This window comes from Pleurodeles waltl, chromosome 6 (assembly GCF_031143425.1).
Source record: "Pleurodeles waltl isolate 20211129_DDA chromosome 6, aPleWal1.hap1.20221129, whole genome shotgun sequence".
Taxonomy (NCBI): domain Eukaryota; kingdom Metazoa; phylum Chordata; class Amphibia; order Caudata; family Salamandridae; genus Pleurodeles; species Pleurodeles waltl.
Window position 1 is genome coordinate 880581037 of NC_090445.1, and position 24273 is coordinate 880605309.

The 24273-nt window shown below is 42.8% G+C and overlaps 1 long non-coding RNA gene and 1 pseudogene across 1 annotated transcript; both read left to right on the forward strand.

The window, feature by feature from the left end:
- The first annotated feature begins 12483 nt into the window (after window positions 1–12483).
- Window positions 12484–12849, forward strand: LOC138302058 (small ribosomal subunit protein eS12-like; annotated as a pseudogene).
- A 4820-nt stretch (window positions 12850–17669) lies between these two features.
- On the forward strand, window positions 17670–23541 carry LOC138300370 (uncharacterized). The gene is made up of 2 exons (XR_011204920.1): window positions 17670–21853; window positions 23284–23541. It is a non-coding gene; the product is annotated as an uncharacterized lncRNA (long non-coding RNA).
- Window positions 23542–24273: the final 732 nt, after the last annotated feature.

The following is a 24273-nucleotide window of genomic DNA, read 5'->3' on the forward strand; positions in this document are numbered from 1 at the left end:
ATATCTGTAATTCTTGAGTGCCTGGCTGAACATGTCCGGTACGTAAGCTGAAGTGCTGAGTTTGCAACAAGTTCTGTTTATGCAGGAGAGACTAGGAGAAGGCCTGCATACTGGAAAACAGAAACTGTATTATAGAGTAAAGGAGAAGGACAGAAAGAAGCAAGGTAAGCTTCATGAGATGCCAGGAGTATACCAAGAAGACTCAGACTTGGAGGCGGAGCAAGAATATAAAGAGAAGTTTCAAGTTTGAGCCAGCAATGCAGCAAACACACACTCAGCAGCATTTCCCAAATCAATGCACCTCTCTCCAGTCCACAGAGCTGAGTGAGTACTAGGACTCGGAGCCTTCATCAGCATCATGGTTTCTCTTGGAAGTGGATTACTTTCTTCTTGTAGCTGTTGATGTAGTCCTGCTATGAATCCTTCCACCCTCCTCCTCCTGATTCCGAGTAACTCTGTCCACTCCCACCCGAGCGAGACAGACATGTGTAGTGCACTGCTGTTGAAGAGCAACTAGACAAAAATAATTGAAGTATTTTGTTTAGATTTGGGTTTGTTAACTAAAGTGACTGGTCTTGTCTCTGAGGAACCAGAAGAAATGAGTGGACCTTGCAGATAGATTTCGCTAAGTTTGAAAGGCCAATCACCTTCAGGAAAAATGATCACTCATCCACTCCCAAACATTGTAAATCATCGAAATCAAGCTTACAAATTTGTTGAACATCCTCCCTCACTGTCTGCCACCACATACATCATTAATCATCACTCACAATCACTCAATATATCATCACTCATAGGTGCAATAGTTAGTAGTTACCAATTAAAGCACAGTGGTAGATATAAAATTGTATCTCCTCTTTGATGCTAGCAGCACATTGGAATTCAGCACTGGCAGTCTTTTCATTAAAGATCTTCTGCGGCAGACCTGCTAGATGATGCAAAAAAAGGATAGGCAATGGCATGTGAGGAAGGCAGGTACTGTCTACAATGTCCTCAAGGGAATGTGGAGGCTTCTTCACTACACATTAGCTCAACTCCAATCTGGCCATATATGTGACTAAACAATGGTGGGACAGCATAAATCGGAAACACAAACGTAATGCTCCACTAGCTACTTTTTTTTTTGCAAACAAAGACATTCAACGAGAAATAATTCTATGGTGGAATTGCTTACTCCTCAGTCCAGGAAGTAGAATTTGTTCTCAGACTCAAGTGATTCACCCAGAAGTTGGTCAGCTAACACACTTGATTCTGACATCTTCCTCCTCCTCCTCCTGTGGTGTTTCGGAAACAGTGTAGCTAGGTGGTATGAAATGCTGGTTCATTCTGATCATGGAAATCTCTCCACGTTTTCAGGCAAGAGACTGGTTCTTCTCACTATAACACCTGTAACAGCTGCACTGAACACAAGCTCCGCAGATACCATGGCTACAGGAAAAGCCAGATACATTACTGCCAGCCTGCTGAGTTCTGGCTTTTGGCAGATTTTCCCATACTAATACACCATTGGGTTTTTATCCACATGCACCTCTTTTGGGTCATCCAGATACTCCTAGAACATCCTCTGAATTGTCATTGGTGCTGCCACTTCCTCTACCTCTTTTGCCTTTGCCTCTGTACTGGACTTAAGACCTGCCACTTGCAACCAAGCCAATACCGAGGTTGGGTCCATTTCTTATGTCGCTGTTGTTGCTGGTGTTCTTGTTGCTGGTGTTGGCTGTTGTGATGAGACAAGACTGCCATCTCTAGAAGTTGAAGGCGGCACCCCAGAACTGTGGAGTGGGACTCTACGTTCCAGCTGTCCTTCCTCCTGGTGTCCGGCTTGCTCAACAATTAACCTCATGTATTTTGAAACTTTCCCTTCAGAAAAAAGAATGCAAGTGGGCAGAGTTTTTTGTAGCATGGATCAAGTAGGGGGCACAGATGTACTCTTTAAACAAGATTATGTCATTTTGCAGCCTTGCATTACAAGCCAAGGCATGGGCTTCTGGGTTTTAGTTCACATCTCCGAGTGCAAGCTTTTCAGGCACCTTCTTTAGCTGGTCATGTAGTAGATGCAACAACGGGATAGCTTGGCCCATCATATTGTCCTCCTTGCTAACTTCCTGCATGAAAACCTCAAACCTGTGTCAGGCATTTGACTAGGCCCCATTTGTCCTCATACATGATCACAGCTTTCCCAATTGCATACCCTCTCCTTTGAATGACATAGTCATTGATCAATCTGTTCTGCTCAAACAGATATTGCAACATATATGTTGAGTTCCAACGTGTTGGCACCTCCTTTATCGCTTTAACTGCCACTCTATTAGCATGCTGAACACTCAACAACTGCTTCCGGGCTTTAAAAGAATGGCTAAAACGAGTGCAGATTCGTCTGCAGGTGGTCCGTATGTTGCTATGTCTTTTTTGAGATAGTCTTGCACAACCAGGTTGATGCAGGGCTCCAAACACAGGATCCTGAAATAGCCAAAGTATATCATGGCCTTGACTATGTTACTGGCATGGTCCGTAGCAACAAATCCAGTTAGAAGACCTCTAGGTTACAGCTGTTCAGACACCTTGATGTTAAATTCGCCCAAGACATTTGCAGCTGTATGTAATTATTCCATAGCAAACAGGGCTACTGTTGCATGCCACTGAATGCTCTTAAAAATATCTTCAGGGCCAAGACCTGTAGACAGCTTTTGCTTTACCCCCACAAAAGACATCCAGTGTGTAGTTATGAACGTGTAATCAGTCGTCTGATAACTGTTCCACATGTCTGTCGTCAGGTGGATAGTGTGGACAAAACTTTGCAGCAAAGCTTGCCCAACCAATTGCAACAGATTGTGAAGCAGCGATGGAACAGCAACTCTGGCAAAATAGGTCTGACTTGGAACCTTCCATGTCATGCAAATGGCTGCCACAATTTCTAAGAATCCCACTCTTTCACAAAAGTAAAAGGGAGGAGGTCCAGCACTAACATTTTTGCCAGCTTCCCATTGTACAAACGGGCCGTTGGGTGGTTGCCGTTGAAGGGCCCCTCCAGCATAAACATCCCTGTAATAGAAGCCTGGATTTTCTTCTTCTCTGGGGCCACTGAGCCAGGTGACCTTTGAGAAGTAGGTGGTGGTAGACTCAATAAGTGTCATGGGGCAGTCACTGTATTCCCTGGTGTCTCCATTTGACTCAGACTTCTTGTGCCATTTAGAGGTTGCTAAGGCATGTGATTCGGGTGCACTGCTGGGAATGGCGCAGTTTTGCGTGAGGATGTCATCCTCTTCTTCATCACCTCCCACCATGATTGGACTTATAGCTGATATTTCCTGGCTCTCCTCACCTTCACCACCACAAACATGTTCAGCAATTTTTTTAAGGTGCTCCTCCCACCGGATTGCAGAATGGCTTTTCATGTGTGTCGTTTGGCCTATACTACCATAATGTGAACCAGTCTTACCTTGATGAACACCCACATGGCACATTGAGCATATTGCAATGTTCTCCTCCCGTTTGCTAAGCATAAAAAATGACCCAAACTGCAGAGGAGTACTTTCTTAGTGGGCCACTGTCAATGGCTGAAGAAGAACTGGAGGTAGGTGGGTATGTTGTTGGTTGCCTCTCTGCAGTATATACTTCTACGGGGGTAGGGCTGGTGCAGCTCCCAGTGGGAGCTTTACAAATATGGAAGCTGGCGGTGCTACCTGTGCCACATCCCTTGGAGCAGGTTAAATAGTAATGTCAGACTCCTCTGTGCCAGTCTCCACAATGACTGGCTCGCTGTTGTCATCCTCTTCATCATCCTCTTCCATGATTCTAAGGCTTTCAGGAACTTTTCTTTTCTCTTGCCTCTCCTTGCATCTCCTGGACTCTGCTGGGGTCCACTCCATGTTCTTATCATCATCAGAAGTGGTGCTTGGAGAAGATGGTAGAGTGGCACCCTACCTTTTCTTTGCTGGAGATCTGGGAGCCAATGATTCTAAAAGAGGAAGTTCTTGTTCAGCAGGAAGCGCAAACTCATGTTCTGCTCCAACTCCAGGAATATCCAGTACTGCTGGCTGCTGTCCACTTTGCTGTGTTTCCTTAAATGATTGGGTACTACTTTCTGAAAGGGACAAATCCAATTGAATGCCACTGCTCGTCGGAGTCGCCATGATTACAGTGGCTGACTCAGTGACAGACATGGTCTTAGACTTAGGTTAAGGTGGTGCTGTTGATACGGGAGTGCTGCTCCCAGGTTCCTCCTCCGAACAGCAGACACACGTCTCCCAAAAAAGGATGTGGGTGGCACACCACTGGTTAAAAGCTTCTTCTTCTCACTGACAACCTTCTTGGGAGCAACTTTCTTTGGGGCCATCTTAAAGCTCTCAGTTGGCAGTGGCACTAAGCTGCAGAAGCGGAAGGAATTGCATGACTGGTTCAAATAGCACAGCCAAAGGCAATATTACTATCAGTGTGGTTGGTTACTTACATAAGAAATAACAATTTATTCAAACATTGTAAAGTCAAACCACACCACCATAGTATAAAATGTTGTTTCAAATCCGGCAACACAACATAAAGATATAGGGCCTCATTACGACCCTGGCGGGCGGCGGAGGCCACCCGCCAGGATGCCGCCCTCCATAATAACGCTCCGCGGTCAGAAGACCGCGGAGGGTATTATGAGTTTTTCCCTGGGCTGGCGGGCGGTCTCCAAAAGACCGCCCGCCAGCCCAGGGAAAAACTCCCTTCCCACGAGGATGCCGGCTCGTAATCGAGCCGGCGGAGTGGGAAGGTGCGACGGGTGCTACTGCACCCGTCGCGTATTTCACTGTCTGCTACGCAGACAGTGAAATACTAGCGGGGCCCTCTTACGGGGGCCCCTGCAGTGCCCATGCCATTGGCATGGGCACTGCAGGGGCCCCCAGGGGCCCCACGACAATCCTTACCGCCATCCTGTTCCTGGCGGGCGAGCCGCCAGGAACAGGATGGCGGTAAGGATTGTCAGAATCCCCTCGGCGGCGCAGCGAGCTGCGCCGCCTTGGAGGATTCTTAGGGGCAGTGGAAAACCGGCGGGAGACCGCCGGTTTTCCCTTTCTGACCGCGGCCAAAGCGCCGCGGTCAGAATGCCCAAGGGAGCACTGCCGGCCTGTCGGCGGTGCTCCCGCCCCCGTTGGCCCTGGCGGTTCTCTACCGCCAGGGTCATAATGAGGCCCATAGCTCTTTGTTTTATCTCCATCTGTTCTAAAGGGGTACACCTATGGTAGTCAGAGAGGTGCATGGGTAAATGGAATAACCCTTAAAAAACCTATGGCAGGCAAGGTGGTCTAGGAGGACATTGTATAATCATTATAAAAATTAATGATTCTGATGTGTCTGCAGTGCACCGCAGCTAGGGTCTCCAGGAGGAAATGGAATCATACCTAAATAAACTGAATGCTGTAGCGCGGCGGTGCCCCTATGGTGGGTTGGTGGATGGACAGATGGACAGATGGATCAAGGCAAAATGCAAATATAAAAAATAAAAAAAAATACAATTCAATTTAAAACAAATGAAAAAATCTAACCAAAAAGTTTTAAAAATTAGAATAAAATTAAAATGTAAAAAATAAAAAAGATTAAAATTGATACATAAAATAAAAATTTTACTAAAAATGAAAATAACAAAATTAAAATAAAAAGATTAAAATAAAAAATTAAATAAAAAAAGATCAGTAATTGTCGATGTTTGTGGGAGGATGAGAAGAATGAACCCTATTGTGATGCAAGAAGGTGGAAAATGAAAAATACAACAAAAAAAAAGCATGCAATAATAAGCACGGTTCATCAAAATAATATTCTTAATATACATATATTACAATGATCCTCAATCAAACTGGTATCACAACTATCTATGCAAGCCTATGGCAAAGGTACACTGGCTGGATGCACAAAATGGTCGCCAGCCACATGTTCATACAACAACAGCGAGCAAGGAGGCATGGGCAACAGAGAACACATTCAAGCCTATGGCAAAAACACACTGGCTGGATGCATAAAATGGCTGCCAACCATATGCTCAAACAACAGCAAGCAAGGAGGCATGGGCAACAAAGAACACATGCAAGCCTATGTCAAAAACAGACTGGCTGAATGCACAAAATGTCCACCAGCCACATGAACAAACTACAAGAGAGCAAGGAGGCACAGAAAAAATAACCACATGCAAGCCAACGGTAAGAGCACACAGGCTACATGCACAAAAGGGCTGCCAGCCACATGGTCAACCAACAACAGAGAGCATGGAGGCTCAGGAAACAAGGAAAGCATGCAATTTTAAGGCAAAACATAGAGGCTGGATGCACAAAACAGCCACCAGCCACATGGTCAAACAACAACAGAGAGCAAGGAGACATGGACAACAAAGAACACATGCAAGCCTATGGCAAAAGCACACTGGCTGGATGCACAAAATGGTTGCCAGCCACATGGTCAAATAATAGCAAACAAGGTGGCATGGAAAACAAATAACAGATGCAAGCCTATACAAAGACACAGTGGCTGGATGCACAATATGGCTGCCTGCCACATGGTCAAACAAAAACAGTGAGCAAGGAGGCACGGGGAAAAAAGAACACATTCAGGGCTTTACAACAGACTACACAAAATGGCCCCTGGCCACATGGCATGGAGAACAAAGACAATGGTGGCCGATGACAAACACACACACATGCCCACACACTGGCCAGAAAAATAAGTCATGGTGGTAACACTGAAGAAAACGCTGACATTAATTCATCAATGCAAAACACAAACATTAACATGGCTATAACATTTTTACAGTAACACACATCCTCCTATGCATAAAATATTACCCCAGATATACACTTAAATTTTTGCAGAAAATAAAATGAAATGCAAAAAATAGCCAACATTTTTATTTTAATCCATTGCCATCCATGGCCTAAATGAAACATTTGGTTCATGCACTGATGACTGGTACTGGACCTACTGGCTAGATGGCTAGAAGTCTAGCCCTCACAGTAAAATAAATGAATATTGCAAATGTAACAAACATTGGTAAAAGGTACTCAGTTGTGCAACAATTTTCATTTACAGAAGATGAAAAATCAATGTAATGTAAAAAATACCTAGGTCCCTACTTAAACTCCAGGCAACCCACCAGTACGAAATGTACAATTCAAACAAAAGTACAAAGAAATACTGGTGAATGCAAAATCAAACAAACAACACACTTATACAATAGTTTTTGACCGTACTTGTGTGATATCACAAAATCAAAGTTCTTAAATTCAAAGGTATATATCCAAGAGATAAAGAGAGTGATGCTTATCCAAGTGAAAAGTGACCAGAAGATGGACAAGGCACTGGGAGGAACCTGCTGGACAGGAACAGGAAGTTGGAGTATCTGGGGCATTCCATCGTGTTGGAACAAAAATAACTCTTTTTGCCTAGATGCAGCTGCTCTCTCCGGGTAGTGAATTAACTATCTCACAACTAAATTACCACTATTGCACCCTGAAACCTAGTGGATACACATCAATATCTAAAATATGTGCCATAGCACCAGTGTTTACTATAAGTAGGTGATCAGCGCCAACCAAGGAAAAAATGGGTATTTAGATAGGTCTCTAAAAGACTTTTGTTCTTCCACCCTACAACCCTCCCCACCGTTGCATAAATGTAGAAACTGCATTAGAAAAAAAAACAGGTTAACAAGCTTGGGGCCAGTACTTGGCTGGCCAGAAAAGAGAGAGGGTAGGAGGAGGGCAAGCAGGAGGACCCAGATCACAGCAGAACCAGGAGGATCAGGGTGAAGAGGACCAGGGGTGCACAGGACCAAGAGCAAGACAACAAGGGTCAGAAGACTCTAGAAGATTGTTCCAGGAGGGAAAAAGTACCGAAGACGGGAACTAGGAAGACCAAGAAGCCCACCACCAGAAGGATAATGGCCAAGCAACCACAGCCGTAAGGTCCAAGATCAGGAAGAAATAGAAGACAAGGGACAGAGGGGGGCAGATCATGAGGCGTGACACTAGGAGTACTGTCAGCAAAAGGATTAGGAGGAGAAGAGAAGCAAGAGGAGCAGGACCATGACTAGAACTAGGACAGACAGGAACAAGACCAGGGCAAAGAAGAACAAAATAGAAACAGAAACTGAAGGAGGTTTACTACCAAGAGGATCATGATCAGAAGGACCAGAACCAAGAACACCAAGAGGACGAGGAGCAGTAGCATCAGGACCAGAAGGAGCAGCAGGACCAGAAAGACCAGTACAGAAGCAAGAGTAGGATCATGAAGTTGAGGAAGGATCAAGAGGTGGGCAAGCAGAAGGAGGTAAAGGAGCTGGAGGCACACCACAATGATGAAAAGGAGAACCTGGAGCAGAAGGAGGATTAAGACCAGGGTCCAGAGAAGATTCATGAATATGAGGAGGACAAGGGTATTGGGGTCGAGTAGAAGTAGTAGCATGAAACCTGAAAGAGGGGAGGACCGGGGGACTGAGGAACAGGCAAAGGACAGGACTATAAGGAGGAGAAGGGCTAGGAGGGTGATGAGGAGGAAATGAGACAGACTAGCAAGGGGAGGTGGTCTAGTTGGAGGATGATTAGGATGATCTGACATATCAGGAGGCGGTCAGGTGGACCAGGAGAAATATGAGTAGGTAGACCAGTTGGAGACACGAGGCAACTGTGGAGATAGGACAGACATAAACAACATTTGTTAGAAATACGCGATATTACTCTTTGATTCTCAGTTACTTTTTTAGGCCACTAACCCTTTGGGGCACCTCTCTGTTGAGCACTCCTAAAGCAATGCTTTGCCTCTCCATTTATCTTAGAATGCAGTGACCAATTAACAAACTAGAACAATGTTACTATCACAATGTCCCTTGGTGCATTGACAGCTGATCAGAAATAGTGTATAGGCTGGCTCTAATTGTCACTTATTCTCGTAACACAGATCCTTATGAGAATGCCCACTCCACCCACCCTTTCTGTTGCACTTAATTAATGTATGGGACCCCTGAGTAAACATTTTCAATTTTCAGTACTGCTTATTTAACTATGGTTGTTGGGATGGAAAAGTTCCTCACATGGTGATGGACATGTACCCCTCCCCTGAGTGCCCAAGGTGTAATGATGCCTGGAGCCCTGATGCTGATTTTTGATGTTGTGGGAAAACATGCGTGTGCACCATGACATAGGCCTGTTTCACAGATTGCTGTCTTTTTAGACAAGAAGGGGAGAAGGGGTGCCAAAAGTGGGAAGACTAAGTAGACCAGTACCAGAAGGATAATGGTCAAGGAACCAGCACCTGAAAGACCAAGATGAAGAGGACAAGAAAGACCAGGTACAGAGGGAGCTGGATCATGAGAAAAGGCACAGGGTGACTTGGTAGAAAAATGATTAGGAGAGGCAAGAGGAGCAGGAACAAGTCTAGACCAAGGACAGACAGGAACAAGACCAGGGCCAAGAGGAACAAAATAGAACTAGAACCTGAAGAAGGTTCACTGCCAAGAGGACCATGAACATAAAGACCAGAACCAAGAAAATCATGGGGTCAAGGGCCAAGTCCATTAGGGCCAGAAGGTCTTCAAAGCGGTGAAATGCTACTGCCTTTGGAGTTAAGCAGCACAAGTGTGGTAGTAGCATCATTCTGTGCTGTAATCAGTAGGAGCGAACAGTTCTTTTCAACTATGAATTGGAGTGCTGTTTATTCACAGTTCTGTTGCTCTGTGCTTAAATCACCCTTGGCCTACATCAGATTGGTGTATAGTGCTGTGCAGTTTTTGTGTTTTATACATGTGCTGGGTGCATGAGCACCTGTGAATGGTACAATGCATGGAAAATTCTGTGTTCCATTTTGAGACACCCAGGGCTGACTGGAGGAACATGGGAAGGTAGAGGACCCCCCACCCCAGACAGATTGTGGATTTATGCATTCCTGTGAGCTGTGAGAAACACCATAGAGGAAGGGAGAGTCAGGCTCTTTGGTACACTTCAAAGGGTGCACTTTGATTCAGAGAAAGGTCACTGGGAAGGGGCTTGGACACATCTCTAGAAGGAGATGGGGCAGGGGGAGAATCATAAAGACTGGGACTGAAGCTCTAGAGTAACGTTTTGAAACACATATCACTGTGGCTGACATCCAAGTGTGAACCTGTTGTCACCCCCACTGTCTGTATTGTGGGACTATCAAATTTGGAGTTGCTCCTGCAGTGACAGACTGCTTTCTGGAGGAAGGGCAGAGCAGATGAGAGGGCACTTCAAAAGAAAGCAGGCCCACAATATAAATTACAAAATGACTGATTACGAGTTGAGGCATTATCACCCCATATGAATAACGGTACCAAGGGGTTTGTAATTTATCAGGTGCGATAAATAACACCTGTCGTGAGTATATGGGGAATAGCATGCAGATTCTGGCATTTAACACATCAAAATCCAAGATATGGTAAATATCGTACACATTTCCCCTGTTAAATTTCAGCATGTTTGACCTGCCAAAATTTAACGAAGCTTGAGGTATTTAATGCATCCGATAGGCATCGGATGCGTTAAATACCTTATAACTTAAATTCAGACCCAGGCATAAATAGTGATTTACGAAGAGGTCGAAATTTAACGAGTTTCCTCATAATCAGGCTCAAAGACTCAGACTTTGTTACCTGCAGATCACATTAGGTATCTGGAAACGGATTACAAGAAGGGGAGACTGAAGCCTGCAAAACTATCAACTGTCAGGCAGCCAGTCTGGTTGTGCAAGGAGCAGAAGCTCTGTAAGACTTCTGTATGTGACCAGGACTGGAGACCAATGCCTCCCAGTCTCCATGCTGGGTGATGGAACATCACCCAAGGAATCCAAGACCACCTGCCCCTGCAATCGGATGCACTAGTGCCTGCCTCCTTGCTAAGACCAGTGTGCTCCAGAAGGAAGAGGAGAGCTTTTGGGTGAGTGAAGTACAGTGGGAGATCCTAGCGAGTGGATCCCTGTAGCGAGATGTGAAGAGACAGCTGCTGAATCGATGGGATCACTGCCAGTGTGCACCATAAAACCGTCCCCCTTGTGTAGCAGGCTGCCATGAAGTGAGCTGTGAAATTCACTACACAGATCGGGTCATCATCCTTGTGTAGGCTGGAAGTCAGTGACCCCGTATGTTAGGTGGGGCCACCAGGTAGGATGCTGCCATGATGATAGGGGCATAACCCATATGCGGAGTGACGTTGGTAACCCATTATGTCAGGTGGGGCTGCCATGAAGATTGCTGCTGTGTTGATCAGACTTGAGGCCACGTACATAGTGAGGACGGTGACATCGTATGACATGGGAGACGACAAGGAAAGGAGACTGGTCCAGTTAAGGTCATTATCGTGATGAAGAAGCGGCTGTGGTGACCTGAGCAGATCCAAGCCCTGACTGCGGACCAGCAAAATTGACATCACACCCACTCCCTCACCTGTGAGGAGGATCCCAGGAACCCAACCAGCACTGGAGGAATATTGAGGACCTCCCATGCCTTCTTAGGACTGTGTATGAAGAACTTGAGGACACTCAAGTGCTTCCCCTCCCGGGTCTCATGTGAGGAACTTATTGGAGACAGCTTCTGCAGCTTCAGCGCCTTCAAAGGTGGTGCACTCGGGACTGTGATCATTTGGATCCTGCTGGTGTGAGTAAGACTGATTTATGGGCCTCATATACCCGGGGACATATAAAGCCCTTCACTATAATAAAGAGTCAGAGTGGGACCCCTAAGACTCAGACTACTAGTGGGGCTTGATCTGAATGTCATATATAATGAATGGAGAATAGCAACTACAGCTAGAGAAATTGTAGTGGTAATCATGAAAGAGTCTGTTAAAACACTAGAGCCCTGACATGAGGGGACTGTGTGTATTGTTTGTGAATACTATATTCTATGTTGTGTTCATACATAAATACTCCTTCTTTCATAAAAGTAAGTTTTTGACTGGACCATTATTAATCGCTACCATGATGTATGGCTGCTGTGGAATGTGTTTTGAGTTGTGAGTCCGTGTTCAACCCCCACCACCAACAACCTCTCCTAAGAGCCTTGGACTGCTCGACCCGCATTAACACTGAATCACGTAGTGACAGGGTACTTAGCTAAGTTGCTCAGGATCTATAGGAAGATGGGCCCCAGGACATCAGGATTAAATGGCCTTACGCACACAGTTGGGTCCAGTCGTTCCTGCTTGCCCTACTATTCTCTGGACAGGGTTCTGACCATCCTGCTATAGTTCCAGCCTACAAATCAGCATGTGAACATGTGATTGAGAAAGGGAATGATACATCTCACAACCAAGCCCCTATTTTTTTTATTCAATATAGCTGTACAGCTGCCATATGTATGATTTCACTTGAAACAACAGATAAAAGATGTGTCAGTTAAAGTTGGTGTGCCTCTCTGCAAAAGTTGTGTAAGGGAGCTGAATGCGTGCTCTTTTCCTGCCGCCAATGAAATTCGACTGGTGAAACCAACCAGACAGCCGTCTAAAGATGGTCCAGGAAGGCATTGCTGCTGGAGCTGTAATGGACATCAGCACTGCTCTGCAGGGTGTGCTGAGGATCACACTCGTACATAATCGATTAGCCTGTGGCATTCTTGAAGCTGCCAAGTCCTTAGACAAATGTCAGGCTTATCGTTGTGTACTTGATTCCAACTCCATGTAGGTCAAGTTGGATGATGCACTGTGTGCTGAACACTATATCAATTTGATTAAAGTTAATAACAACAAGAAACTGGGTGAATGGGCTGGCCTTTGCAAAATTGACCGAGAAGGCTACAGATGTGTGACTGTCAAGGACTACAGCAAAGAATCTCAGGCCCAATATGTCATCGAAGAATACTTTAAAAATAAGTAAGGGGGTTTGAAATGAAGCAAAACAAACTGAAAAAAAGATAGAGCTGAATGTATGAAGTGCCATATGCTCAGTGCTGGAGTAGACACCTTAGTTTCTGTTGAGGCACTCTGCATCTTTCTTGACATACGTCAACAGTGGCAGGTTCCCTGCATAGATAAGCACATCTGTAATTAGCTGTAGCGATGTGGTATTCACATACGAAGTACATTAAGCAGCATATTTTACCTTGTAAAAGATGTTTAACATTCCAATAGTAAAATACATTTGGAGAATGAAATGCTACACAAGTGCATAGAACTTTACTTTAAACACAATTTAACTGAAAATCCTAAATTTCTTTTGAAGCAATATAAATAGTAGTCGTAATAAAAACTTAACTTGCTTAGAATCATAACCATAAAAGAACAAAGCATCAGAATACAAACATGAACTACATAAAAACAGCATACACACAAAATAAAATACGTTACAGAGAAATTATAAAATCAACATGTAAAACCCATAAATATAGCAACCCCAAAAATCACTTAAATAAAATCATCCAATAGCAACAACAGAATAACCAAGCCTAGAGTATATCAATCTCATTGTAGCTCTTGAAAAACAGGAGACTTTAAAAATGTGTTTATTAGATAGCAGCTGAAGGAATATACGAGCATGTCGAACTTGCAGAAAATGTAGGGATTCCAGCAAAGGCATAGTAAACATTCCCCTAGGTAATCTAAATTAGCTGCAAAAGATTATAAAATGTAGAGTGTCCTGCATTGACACATTTTTGCAGCCGCAGGGGCCCAGTGAGCCAGACAGACTCCAACCACTAGAAGAAGCCAGAAGATAATACACCATTTAAATCTAAATCTGTTCTATAAGAATCTATCCCTATCACTCTTTACAATAAATAAGGTTCCATGGTCTGAACTATTTTAGCAACATATACCCTAGTACCATGGGTTTCATCAGTTCAGACTGCTCTCTATGTAGTGACTTGCGTTCCAAAAAATGGCCATCACACACTTCGATTCTGAGGACTGGGGGCTATAAAATAAGTTCGCCCTACCCAGGCTATCAAAAGCATATTTTATATATGTAATCCATGGGATCTTCACAGCATGGTCATCAGGAAAGCAGCCTATTCAACTGGGATTCCTCCCTAGTCCAGACCTTCATCCAGTATACCAGTAGCCTAAGAGCAATCAAATCTCCTATTTACTATACTACTAACTCATCATGCACACAGGATGCCGGGGAACGTGCAACAAGTGCCTTAGGATTATATTTTCAATGGTTTAAATATTATCAGCTTTCGTATATCCCCATACCTCGCTGCAATATAAGGTCTTAGAGACACACTTGGCTTGATAAACCTTGGTTAGGATTCTGGGTTGCATGGACCCCAGCTTCTGAGCAAAACTAGTAACAGCAGCATTGGCCTTGCAAGCTCCACTTTCTTGTTATTGGTCAGGGGCGTCCAGGTTCTGTTGGAATCAAGCAAGACCCCAAGATAAAAAAAAAGGCCTGGGACTTTAGCCAGGGTATGATTACCCACCTTAAATGTTTTGTTGTAGTAGTCCGTGGGCCCACTACCATCACATAAGACTTGGTGAACTTAACTGCAACGTCCAGGCTAGCCATAAAAGCTGCAAACGTATCAAGTAACAACGGTAAACCTACTGCGGTCCCAGCCTTAACGACCGCATCATCGGCGTACAGTAGTAGCGGAAGTGGTCTTGTCCCTACCTTTGGCCAATTGGCCCCCACAGAAAGAAGGGCTTGCTCCAACCCATTAACATAGAGAGTAAACAGGAAGGGGGTAAAACTACACACCTGGAGAACCCCTCAACTAGTTCTAAAGGGTTGGGTATAAGCCGAGCCCAGTGAATACTGCACAGATGCTGAGGTGTGGGCATGCAGATTTCTTAAAAGAAGCACATTATGGGGTCCACCCCTATCGCAAGAAACAATTACCACAACCTCCCACGATTGACCCTGTCAAAAGCGGGCACTAAATCTATGAAAGCTAGGTGGATTGACTCCGACCGGGCAACAGTACACTTGTTTATAATCAAATATAGATTCAAGCGTTGGTCAGTAGCCGGTCTGTTTGCCTTCAAACCTTATTGTACCTCGGAGATGATGTTATTCTGATCTGCCCACAACATCAGCCTATCTAATAACACCCTTCCCAGGACTTTCACAACTGCGTCAATCAGGGATATTGGCCAATAACATTGGGGATTATCTTTGTCTCCTTCTCAAATACATAGACAATTACAGCAGTGGACCACTAGATGGAGGACACTCCCTCACTGCAGCATTTAGGACAGTTGTAAAGACTGGACCCCAAATCTCGATGTCCTCCAAAAAACAAGTCATGGAGTATCCTATCAGGCCCCGGGGCCTTATTTTGGGATAACGCCAAAATACCCTGGCTAACTTTCTCTCATGTAAAGACAAGGTTGGCTCATCCCCTGAAGATACACGCAGATCCTCAATAAATCCACTGGGCACACAGTTATAAATCCCTTAAAAATGTGCTATCCATTGATGCTCTGTAATGTGGTGGTGTAAAGCAGGGTTATTATCACTAGTGAGACAAGACCGACTTATTACAGGCCAGAACAAGGAACTATCTTTAGTGGTACAAGCTTGGGCTAAATCATTCCATGCTCTCGCTCTTAAAATAGCTTTATTGTTTGTGAGCTCCAATGAATATGCCCTGCGAAAGGCAACAAGACAATCCTTATCTCTGGGTGCTCTGGGCACCTGCTTTAACGCTTCCTTCAACCTTTGCAGAGCCTTGGAGCATTTGGGGACAAGCCATTTGGATTCATGTGACCTGGTGCTCATTGCATGAACCTTATGTAATGCCAACACCTTATGGGAGATGCCAGTATATGTCAATAAAATTAGCCCACTTGAGTAACCTAGATTCAGGCATGTAAAGATCTCATGCCTACACCCTGAGAAAATAGATTTTTTTAGCTGTGTGGACTCCACCTGAGTCCATCTTAGCCACCTACCCTCATCTGTTGGAGAAAACGCTCCCTGTATCTCTGCGGAGATCCTGGAACAAAGCCTTATCCCACCAATCACTAAAGAAAGAGGATTATGTTCACTAAATGGACTATGCTCTATATTAAAATTAGTGATAAACAGAAACAGTGAAGCTGACACAAAAATAAAGTATATTATAGAAGTACAGCCCCTACTCCTAAAAGTTGGTAAAATACAGTGATTAATGGAGTTGACTAATTTCTCCAAAGAAAAAACATGATTGTAAATACTTAAGATTGCACTTAACTCAGAACCCAGGTCAAACAGGATTACTTTAGAAGCCATCCCAGAATCATTAGATGATCATCTAACTACTTTAGAAGTCATTTTCTTGTCATCCTACATCATCAAGCTCTTGAAGTCATCAGCTAGGTTTGGAAACTTGCCCCGACAATTTGAGGATGACTTGAAAATTAGTTGTTGATGACTTCACAAGATGTGACTGTTCCTGATGATTTCAGGATGACTTGAAAACTAGTTTTCGATTACTTCACAAGATGAGTTTGTTCATGATGTTTTGACGATGATTTGAAAATGAGTACTGATTCGTTCCCAAACTCTACTTGCATTCAACAAGAGGACAGGCTTTATGACGGTCTGGGGAAGATTTGTTGATTATTTGTAGAGCATATCTACAATTTTGGTTTATTTTTTGTTAGGAAAGTTTTACCCATTATGCTATTTGCGATGTCAGAGTTCCCTGCCGATTACTGCACAATGTACACCATTTTAAATAATACATGTATCTTGAATTATATACAAATAAGCATCCTGAGTATGTCACTACTGTGTTTTGGGTAAATCACTGTTAATCATTGGCATTTTTAAATACCTTTAAACATCTTTAATAAACACAATTGATAAAAGAAAGATTCAAGCATGAAACTGACATGTAATTAATATTAATGTTGCAAATGAAGCATTGAAGACAGAACCACTGCAATCAAGTTAAAATGTAGTATGCAATAATGCAGCAGGGTAGACTAAATTAAGCAGCAGGGTGAGGCAAAGTATGGTGCATATACTACAATCAAATACATCAAAAATATAAAGAATATGCTGTGTTATTCAACACATGCATATGCAGCAGTATTTAACCATGCTGCACATAAGAAATACACGAAGGGCCAGCGCTAATTTGCATTTCAGTTCTAGAAGGTGCGAAAAACTGCATTGCTTTGTGACAGGAATTGTTTGCATTAATCCTATACAAGGAAACAAAAACATATTAGTCAGGCCCCCTTTTCAAACGTAGCGCAGCACTCAAATTCAGCTGCAGAAAACTGATGGACAAAAACACGGTGAAGTTTTGTTTCCAATAAATAACTTTTCTCCTTTTCAGAATCTTGTTAGATTCAGAGGAATGCTGGTGCTCCGTGATCCTGTTTGTAACTCTCCAGTGTCCCCAGGGGTTTCACACCCCTTTAATGCCTGCTGTGCTGTATGAATAAGGAAGGTAGCGTTGCAGGCGACGCCTTAAAACAATTAACTTCTTTTCATGGTGGGCTGTTACGCGAGAGAGAAATCTGAGTGTGCTCAGGATTATAACTAATGTGTATGCTACTGCAATACTTTACCAATTTGAGTTTAGAACATTAAGGAAAAGTTTAGAGACAAACCTGAAAAAAACAAAACTTCACCAGCAAAATGTTTGTTGGCTGGCACTTCAAGATTAAATTCATTTAGAGAAACGCAAATGCTTTGACACCTGGCTTACGCACATCCTGTGGCGTCGGAAATTACGTCACAGCCTGCACCGGCCGGGTCTCTTGTGGGAACAATGCAACATGAAGGTATTTTCATCGAGGTCTCATAGTGCCATGGCGATTCCTTGCTCTCTTATTTTTGCCACCTTCAGGAGTTTCACGGTGTATGGGAAGATTTACTCAGGAGGCAGACATCGGTTTCGGGCAGCAGGTAACAGGGGCATTTTTTTCTTCGTTATGGAGATTGTTATCACCGTTTAAAAGGCATCTGGCAAATAAAATCATTATATTTCTGTCCCAGAGCTAACTGGGGTCTGAAATGTACCCTTTGGAGTGAATCCACTTTATGTGATTTCTGTGGCATAGGAGTTTTGATCTGCAGAGAATTAGTTTGCAAATCTTATTTTTAACTAACGAAAAATATGAAATATTTATAAATAATTGTATTTTTCCGCTCCAGTATGTTTCTTTCCTTATGTTGCACAACTTGCTACCACAATGTTTATCCAAACAATAGCAATTAAGAGGTTTGTCACATTTCGCAGAAAAAAATACCGGCCGTCTCTTCATGTTTTAAACAGTTGCTGTCATTCTTAAGTAGAACTTTATATGCCTGTATTCATTTTTAACACAGCCTTTCTACTTTTGTTTTCTTTAACTGTCGATTTGGGGTCATTAAGGATGTTGCAGAATACATCTAATATTGTTTTCTTCTTACGTGATAATGTGTAATTATAAGGGAAAAATACTGTAATTAGGGAATTTTTCTAACTTTTATACCACCAGGAAGATTTTAATACTGGGCGTGCGGTACAAAACTGGTCAGGTGGCAACTATAGCAATAATAGCAACACCTACCAAGAGACATTCCTCTACCAAAATTGTAGCTAGCTATTATTTTCAGAAATGTATCCTTTCACTTTCTTTAAGTTTTTTACTGCACCGACCACCACAAGCATTGTCACATAAATGACTACCAATATTGTGTGAATAAAAGTCTGTGGTATGCGTTCTGGGATCAAAACCCTTAACTGCATTTTGCATGAGGTTATTTGCACCAGGCCCATTAAACCACTGAGTTCTGACCACACCCTTTCTAATAGTATATGAAATTAAACATGTACAATGAGCGATAACTCAGTGGGTTAAGCGCCACAACTTTAGGGGCAGTCTGAAACCTTGTGGGGTGAACTCAGCCTTTTATCTATCCAATATTATTTCACACCACTACTCTACCACTCTCTATGCCACTCCACTCTGCTCTTCACCATTCCGCTCTACACCTCTCAATGCTACTCTACTCCACCCCTCTCCACTTTACTCTACGCCACCCCACTCAATGCCACTCTACAGCACTCCGTGGCACTCTATTCTACGCCACTCAACTCTTCTTAATGCCACTCTGCGTCACTCCACACAATGTCCTTCTATGCCACCCTCCGCTACTCTACACCTCTCTACGCCATGCCACTCGACTCTGCCTCTCTACTCTACGCCACTTCACACATTGACATTCTACACCATTCTGTGGCCCTATACTCTGTGCCACTCTTCTTCACTTTATGCCACTTTACTCAATGCCACTCTACTTTACATCACTACACTCTACTCTTCTCTACTGTGTGTCACTCTACTCCACCCCACTCTACACAACTCCACACAATGCTATTCTATAGCACTGTATGCCACTCTATTCTACCCTATGCCACTCCTCTCTATGCCACTCTGTCCCACTCCACTCTGCTGCAATCTATGCCACTCCACTCTATGCTACTCCAATCCACTCCACCCCATTCTATACTACTCGACTACATGTCACTATGCCACACCGCACAGAGGCACTCTATGCCACTCCACTATATGGCATTCTGTGGCACGCTACACCCCTCCGCTCTATGCCACTCCTCTCTACTCTTTGCCACTCTCTCATCCGAAATCTCTCTAGCTGCAACACTGGAATATTACATTACATCATATTAACGTTTTTGTTTTACCATTGACAGTGCTCACGCTACCTTTATTTGATGGTATTCTTAATTTTAAACTCATTTTAGACAAAACATCTGTGCAAAATAATCAAATGCAAACAGGAGGTTAGGCACGCATATGAATGACAAAGGCAGAGTCGGACTGACCTATAGGGCTTTCCAGGCAACCTTAGGGTTTGGCCTGACAGCAGTGGTCAATCTGTAAATAAAAACGTGCTGTGCCCAAAGTTCTCCTCTGAAACACGTGGCTACTGTAAGTAGATGTGCGAGCACAAAATACTGAGGCCGGGTAATCCTAAAGCAATCTCAGATCTCTTTAATACATTTAAAGCCACTCCCCGCCCCTTCAACTCAAGCTTGCAACTTTCTGCTTTCTGCCATTGTAACACTGTTCAATATTTCCCTTCCTCAGTCTATCCCTAGTGTCTTTTTCTCGCATTAAATGCCTGATGCAAAAAACATAAGTGCTGGCCCTCAAAAAAAAGTACCAGTACCAATCCCCAACCCTGACAACCACCCGCTCAAATTAAGTACTGCCTGATAGGTCAGTGTGTGGCCCATTTTGTATTACAATTTATTGGTTCGTTTACGGCCTAGTGGGCCAGTGTTTACTGTGGATTTCCCTAATGTTACATTGCCTCTCGCAAGCAGAAATGCATGTAGTGTCCCATACCTTACAAAACATATATTCTATTCAAAGTGTCTTTTACAAGTTAAAACTGCTGTTTTTGCAAACATGGGCCTCTTTATTTAGATATTTGATTCACTAATTATGGACACTTTTACTTTGGTGCCCGGGCCTATTTTCTGCCCCAGTCCGATCCCTGAAAGGAACTTTTTTAGGTTGAGCAGAGCAGCTCGCAAGCGCTGCTTTTTCCAACGTGTTGGTATCTATGTGGGCTTTTAACCACGCCCACAGAATGCCCATCACTATCACTCGTTTGTGGGCTTGCCTTTCAAAAATCCTTTCTTATCATTGGTAAATGCTTTATGTTTGTCCCTCCTTGTGGCAGTTTTGTTACCGCCTTGGACACTGACCCTGTTACACAGATAATTGCACGATTGCGGTATGTTTGACTGCAAGCTAACTTCTTTTTCCTTTTGTGTCTCTCCTTCGCATTCGCACTCATGGCAGCCATGGCGCTTTGAATCAGCTCGCTTATGTCAACTGTTTTACTTTTCATTTTCAATTCATGTGGCAAGAAAAGTCTAGTTAGGAATTAACTATGCTAATAGCTCTAACTGGAGGAAACGCGAGACCCATTGCATTGAAAATGCTTGTTTTGTTTGCATTTAACTACTTGTAATATGCTGAACAGGGCTACACATGTAGAATGGAAAGCAGAATCTTGGACTTGATGCACTACTCTGACCCGGAGCTGATAAGGAGAGTTAGCACAAACAGAGACTAGGTGGGGCATTTGGCAGCATGAGTGGGATAGCACATGAGGGTTGATTGTACAGAAATACTGCGCGCTAAGACACAGCCGACTCCAGTAATCCATAAAGCACTAGAGGAGCATCAAGGCAGGAAAGAAGAAGATTGGAGTCTGCGGCCAGACCTGCAGTAAACTGGATTGGTCCTGAGAGCATGAGAAACATGAAGTAATACAAGAAAAAATAAGACCTTTACAGGGTGAAAATGACTACTTAAAAGGTACGTGAAACTGATCATTTAAAACCAGGTCACATAACCCCCTGCGCCTAATTCTCTGACACTTTCTTTTCCACCTCTCACCCGCATAGCTCAAAAGTATGTTTGCGTGTACCAAATGTAATGACTTTAAAAACTTTACTGCATAGTAGCACAGTTATGAGACACACATGAACATTATTTGGTCGTTCAACATTTGTAGGGAGCACTGTTTTTGACATATTCAAGGACACTAAGAAATGCAGCATTATCTAAACTATGCAGTGTTTTTTTGTTTTTATAGTACATAAGGTGACTTGCTTTATTTTCCACTCTCTTACCATATTTGTTCCCTTAGACTCATATAGTATTCCTGTAGTACTGATAGTTTATGTTTGAGAAACACACTCCGTATAGATTTCAAAACACCATCCACAACCTCTGCTTTTATTTTTTTTTACAGAATGTATATATACTGACATGTATGATAATGCTATATTATATGCAGGCTGATCTGCAGCACCGACTGAAGAAATCTAATGGGCCCTCCTGAGTACCAAATGCCCTACTCCTGAAAAGAGCATTGCACAAGGATCAACTAGTAACAACCATTCAAGTCAAAGGTATTTACTGTTTGCGTAAAAATGGTAATGATATCTTTGTTGTGAGTCTAAAAACCTTTTGACATATGTTGTCCTCCTAGCAAATCACATTGGAAAAGCATTCCATCATTGCTGTTTTGTATTCTCTCCCTCTCCATTCTTCCAACCACTCATTTCCAAAGGAGCAAGTCTTTTCTGGTCTCATGAAAAAGACTCAAAACCATAGAATCTTAGTGTAAACTACACTGATGGCACACTGTGTTCCCAGCTTTATTTCAGACTTTGCTTGGCAGAGTGAGTAATAGTGCAGTATGAAGGCTTGTATTTGCCGTACCATACTGGTAGCCAGAGAGGTTTCTTAACTTTGTTCTAGAAAGGGGCGATGCAAGCAAAGTTTGATATCAAAGCTCCTTCAGTGCCCATCTTGAAGAAGCCGTATCTTGAGGCAATGACTGTTTATCCTCTATTTGCATAGGTGACATCTGTTGACTGCAGTTACTGGTAGTGGGAAAACATTCTTTTGGGTTTCACTTTTCTACATTTCTACTTTAGCCTGTCTCTCTTCTTTCCTGCTATGATCTCTACATTTCAAAATCCAGACAGACAGTGTCTAAAGATGTTACCATGTAAAACTATAACAAAAAGAACAGATGATGGACGGAATGCTGAACAAATCAAACATTCACCCCCAGTCACAGATCTGGGTTTAATCCATCGTTTTTTTTGTGCTTTTTTTTTTGCTCACCACACCAGCCCAGTTTGGACCCAGCCATATGCAAATCAGTCTTGACCCTGCTGCCCATGGGAACAGTCCAGCCCAAACTACCAGGCCAGGTCCTCCCCGGACCAGAAACAAGCATCCTGGGACCAATTTCGGGGTATCACCCCTCATAAGCCAGGCTAGCTTGAATCCTGTGGCACAGTGAGCACGGGACCCACATCTGGGCATACCCTTCCCACTTCGGGTGACAAAAGCAAAAAGAACAGATGCTAGACGGAATGCTGAACAAATCAAACATTCACCCCTAGTCACAGATCTGGGTTTAATCCATTGTTTTTGTAAAAAATATGGCATACCCTGGGGCAGAGCTGAGATCCTCCTCACTTGAAAAACAAAACAAAAAGGAAACAGTATGTTCCCAGATGAGCCTTTTGTAGCAACATCCCCATTCTGCCCCATCACTTGTCAAGATCAGAGATTGATATTTTCTTTTGTTACCTACAATCCTATAAATGACTTAATTGTGCATGTGCTCTTTTTTGCACCTATGACAGTAGCAATCCCTAAGCGATGTGCATATACTGTTAACTTTGGAACTCTTATGTCCATAACATCTTATCATGCTCACTGTAAATACATTTGCTGCTTCGTGAAGGCAGGTTAGCCTGATAGAAGCAAGGTATTAATCTATTCTTATTGTTTTTTTTTTTTTTTTTTTTTTCTTTTTTAGAGTTTACGACACCTGTGTACAAGGTCCAACAGCTTGCAATCTCCAAACAATAAATCTATGAAGAAAAAGCTTGCAATAAAAATGCTGTCAAAGGAGAAATAAAGAAAATTCTGAATCTGAAAACTTAGAACAATTCTGCTCGTTTCCAAGGACTATTTTTATTTTTGCATATCTTTAATATTGTCTTATATAGTATCCTGAATTCCTATGGGATGAAGCATGCGTTTTAACTTAATAAAATTAAATGGCAATATGTAATTCAAGTCTATTTTGTTTCAATAAGCAAGTCACTATGTTAAAAAAAACATTGTATAATAAACTGTACCTCAGAGGAAAGCCCCTATTAGTATGGGTGAACGTCACAAGATGCAGTACTGCTTTTGAATACTAACTATATAACCTTTTTGCTGGCACCTACTTTTCGCACAGTTTCATATCACTGGCCAACTTTTACTGTGATGATGCGCAAAATTATTTGTAGGGCTCACAGTTTTATGTTTTTTATTTTTTTAACAGTTCTGTCTGTATTTGTCCACATTTATTTTTTGGCCATTCATTTGGTATTTATCCAGATTTATTTAGTTTTTTGAGAATTTATGGATTTGGAAAACTGTAGATTTCCGTATTTATCTGACTGATACACATGCACTCAAACTTTGATGCCTGTCCCATTGTAGCAAATTAAGAGACCACATATAACAAAACACTACACCCACAGATAAGTATTAGCATTATATACAAATATATGTTAACATATACCTGTATGTAAGGAACCTTCATCCTGTTTTTCAACTCCCCATGCTATCTATCTGTTCAGAGGTTTGCCTGGAATTCATAATGGACAGCATGAAGAGTCTCTCTTGAAGGGACAATTTTCTGTACTTTTCTGTGTTTAAAAATAACTACAGATCGTCAACAGATTGTTTTCTGTCTGTATTTATCTGTAAAAATCTGTAAAAAACTAAAACAGGGAGCCTTAATTATATGCCA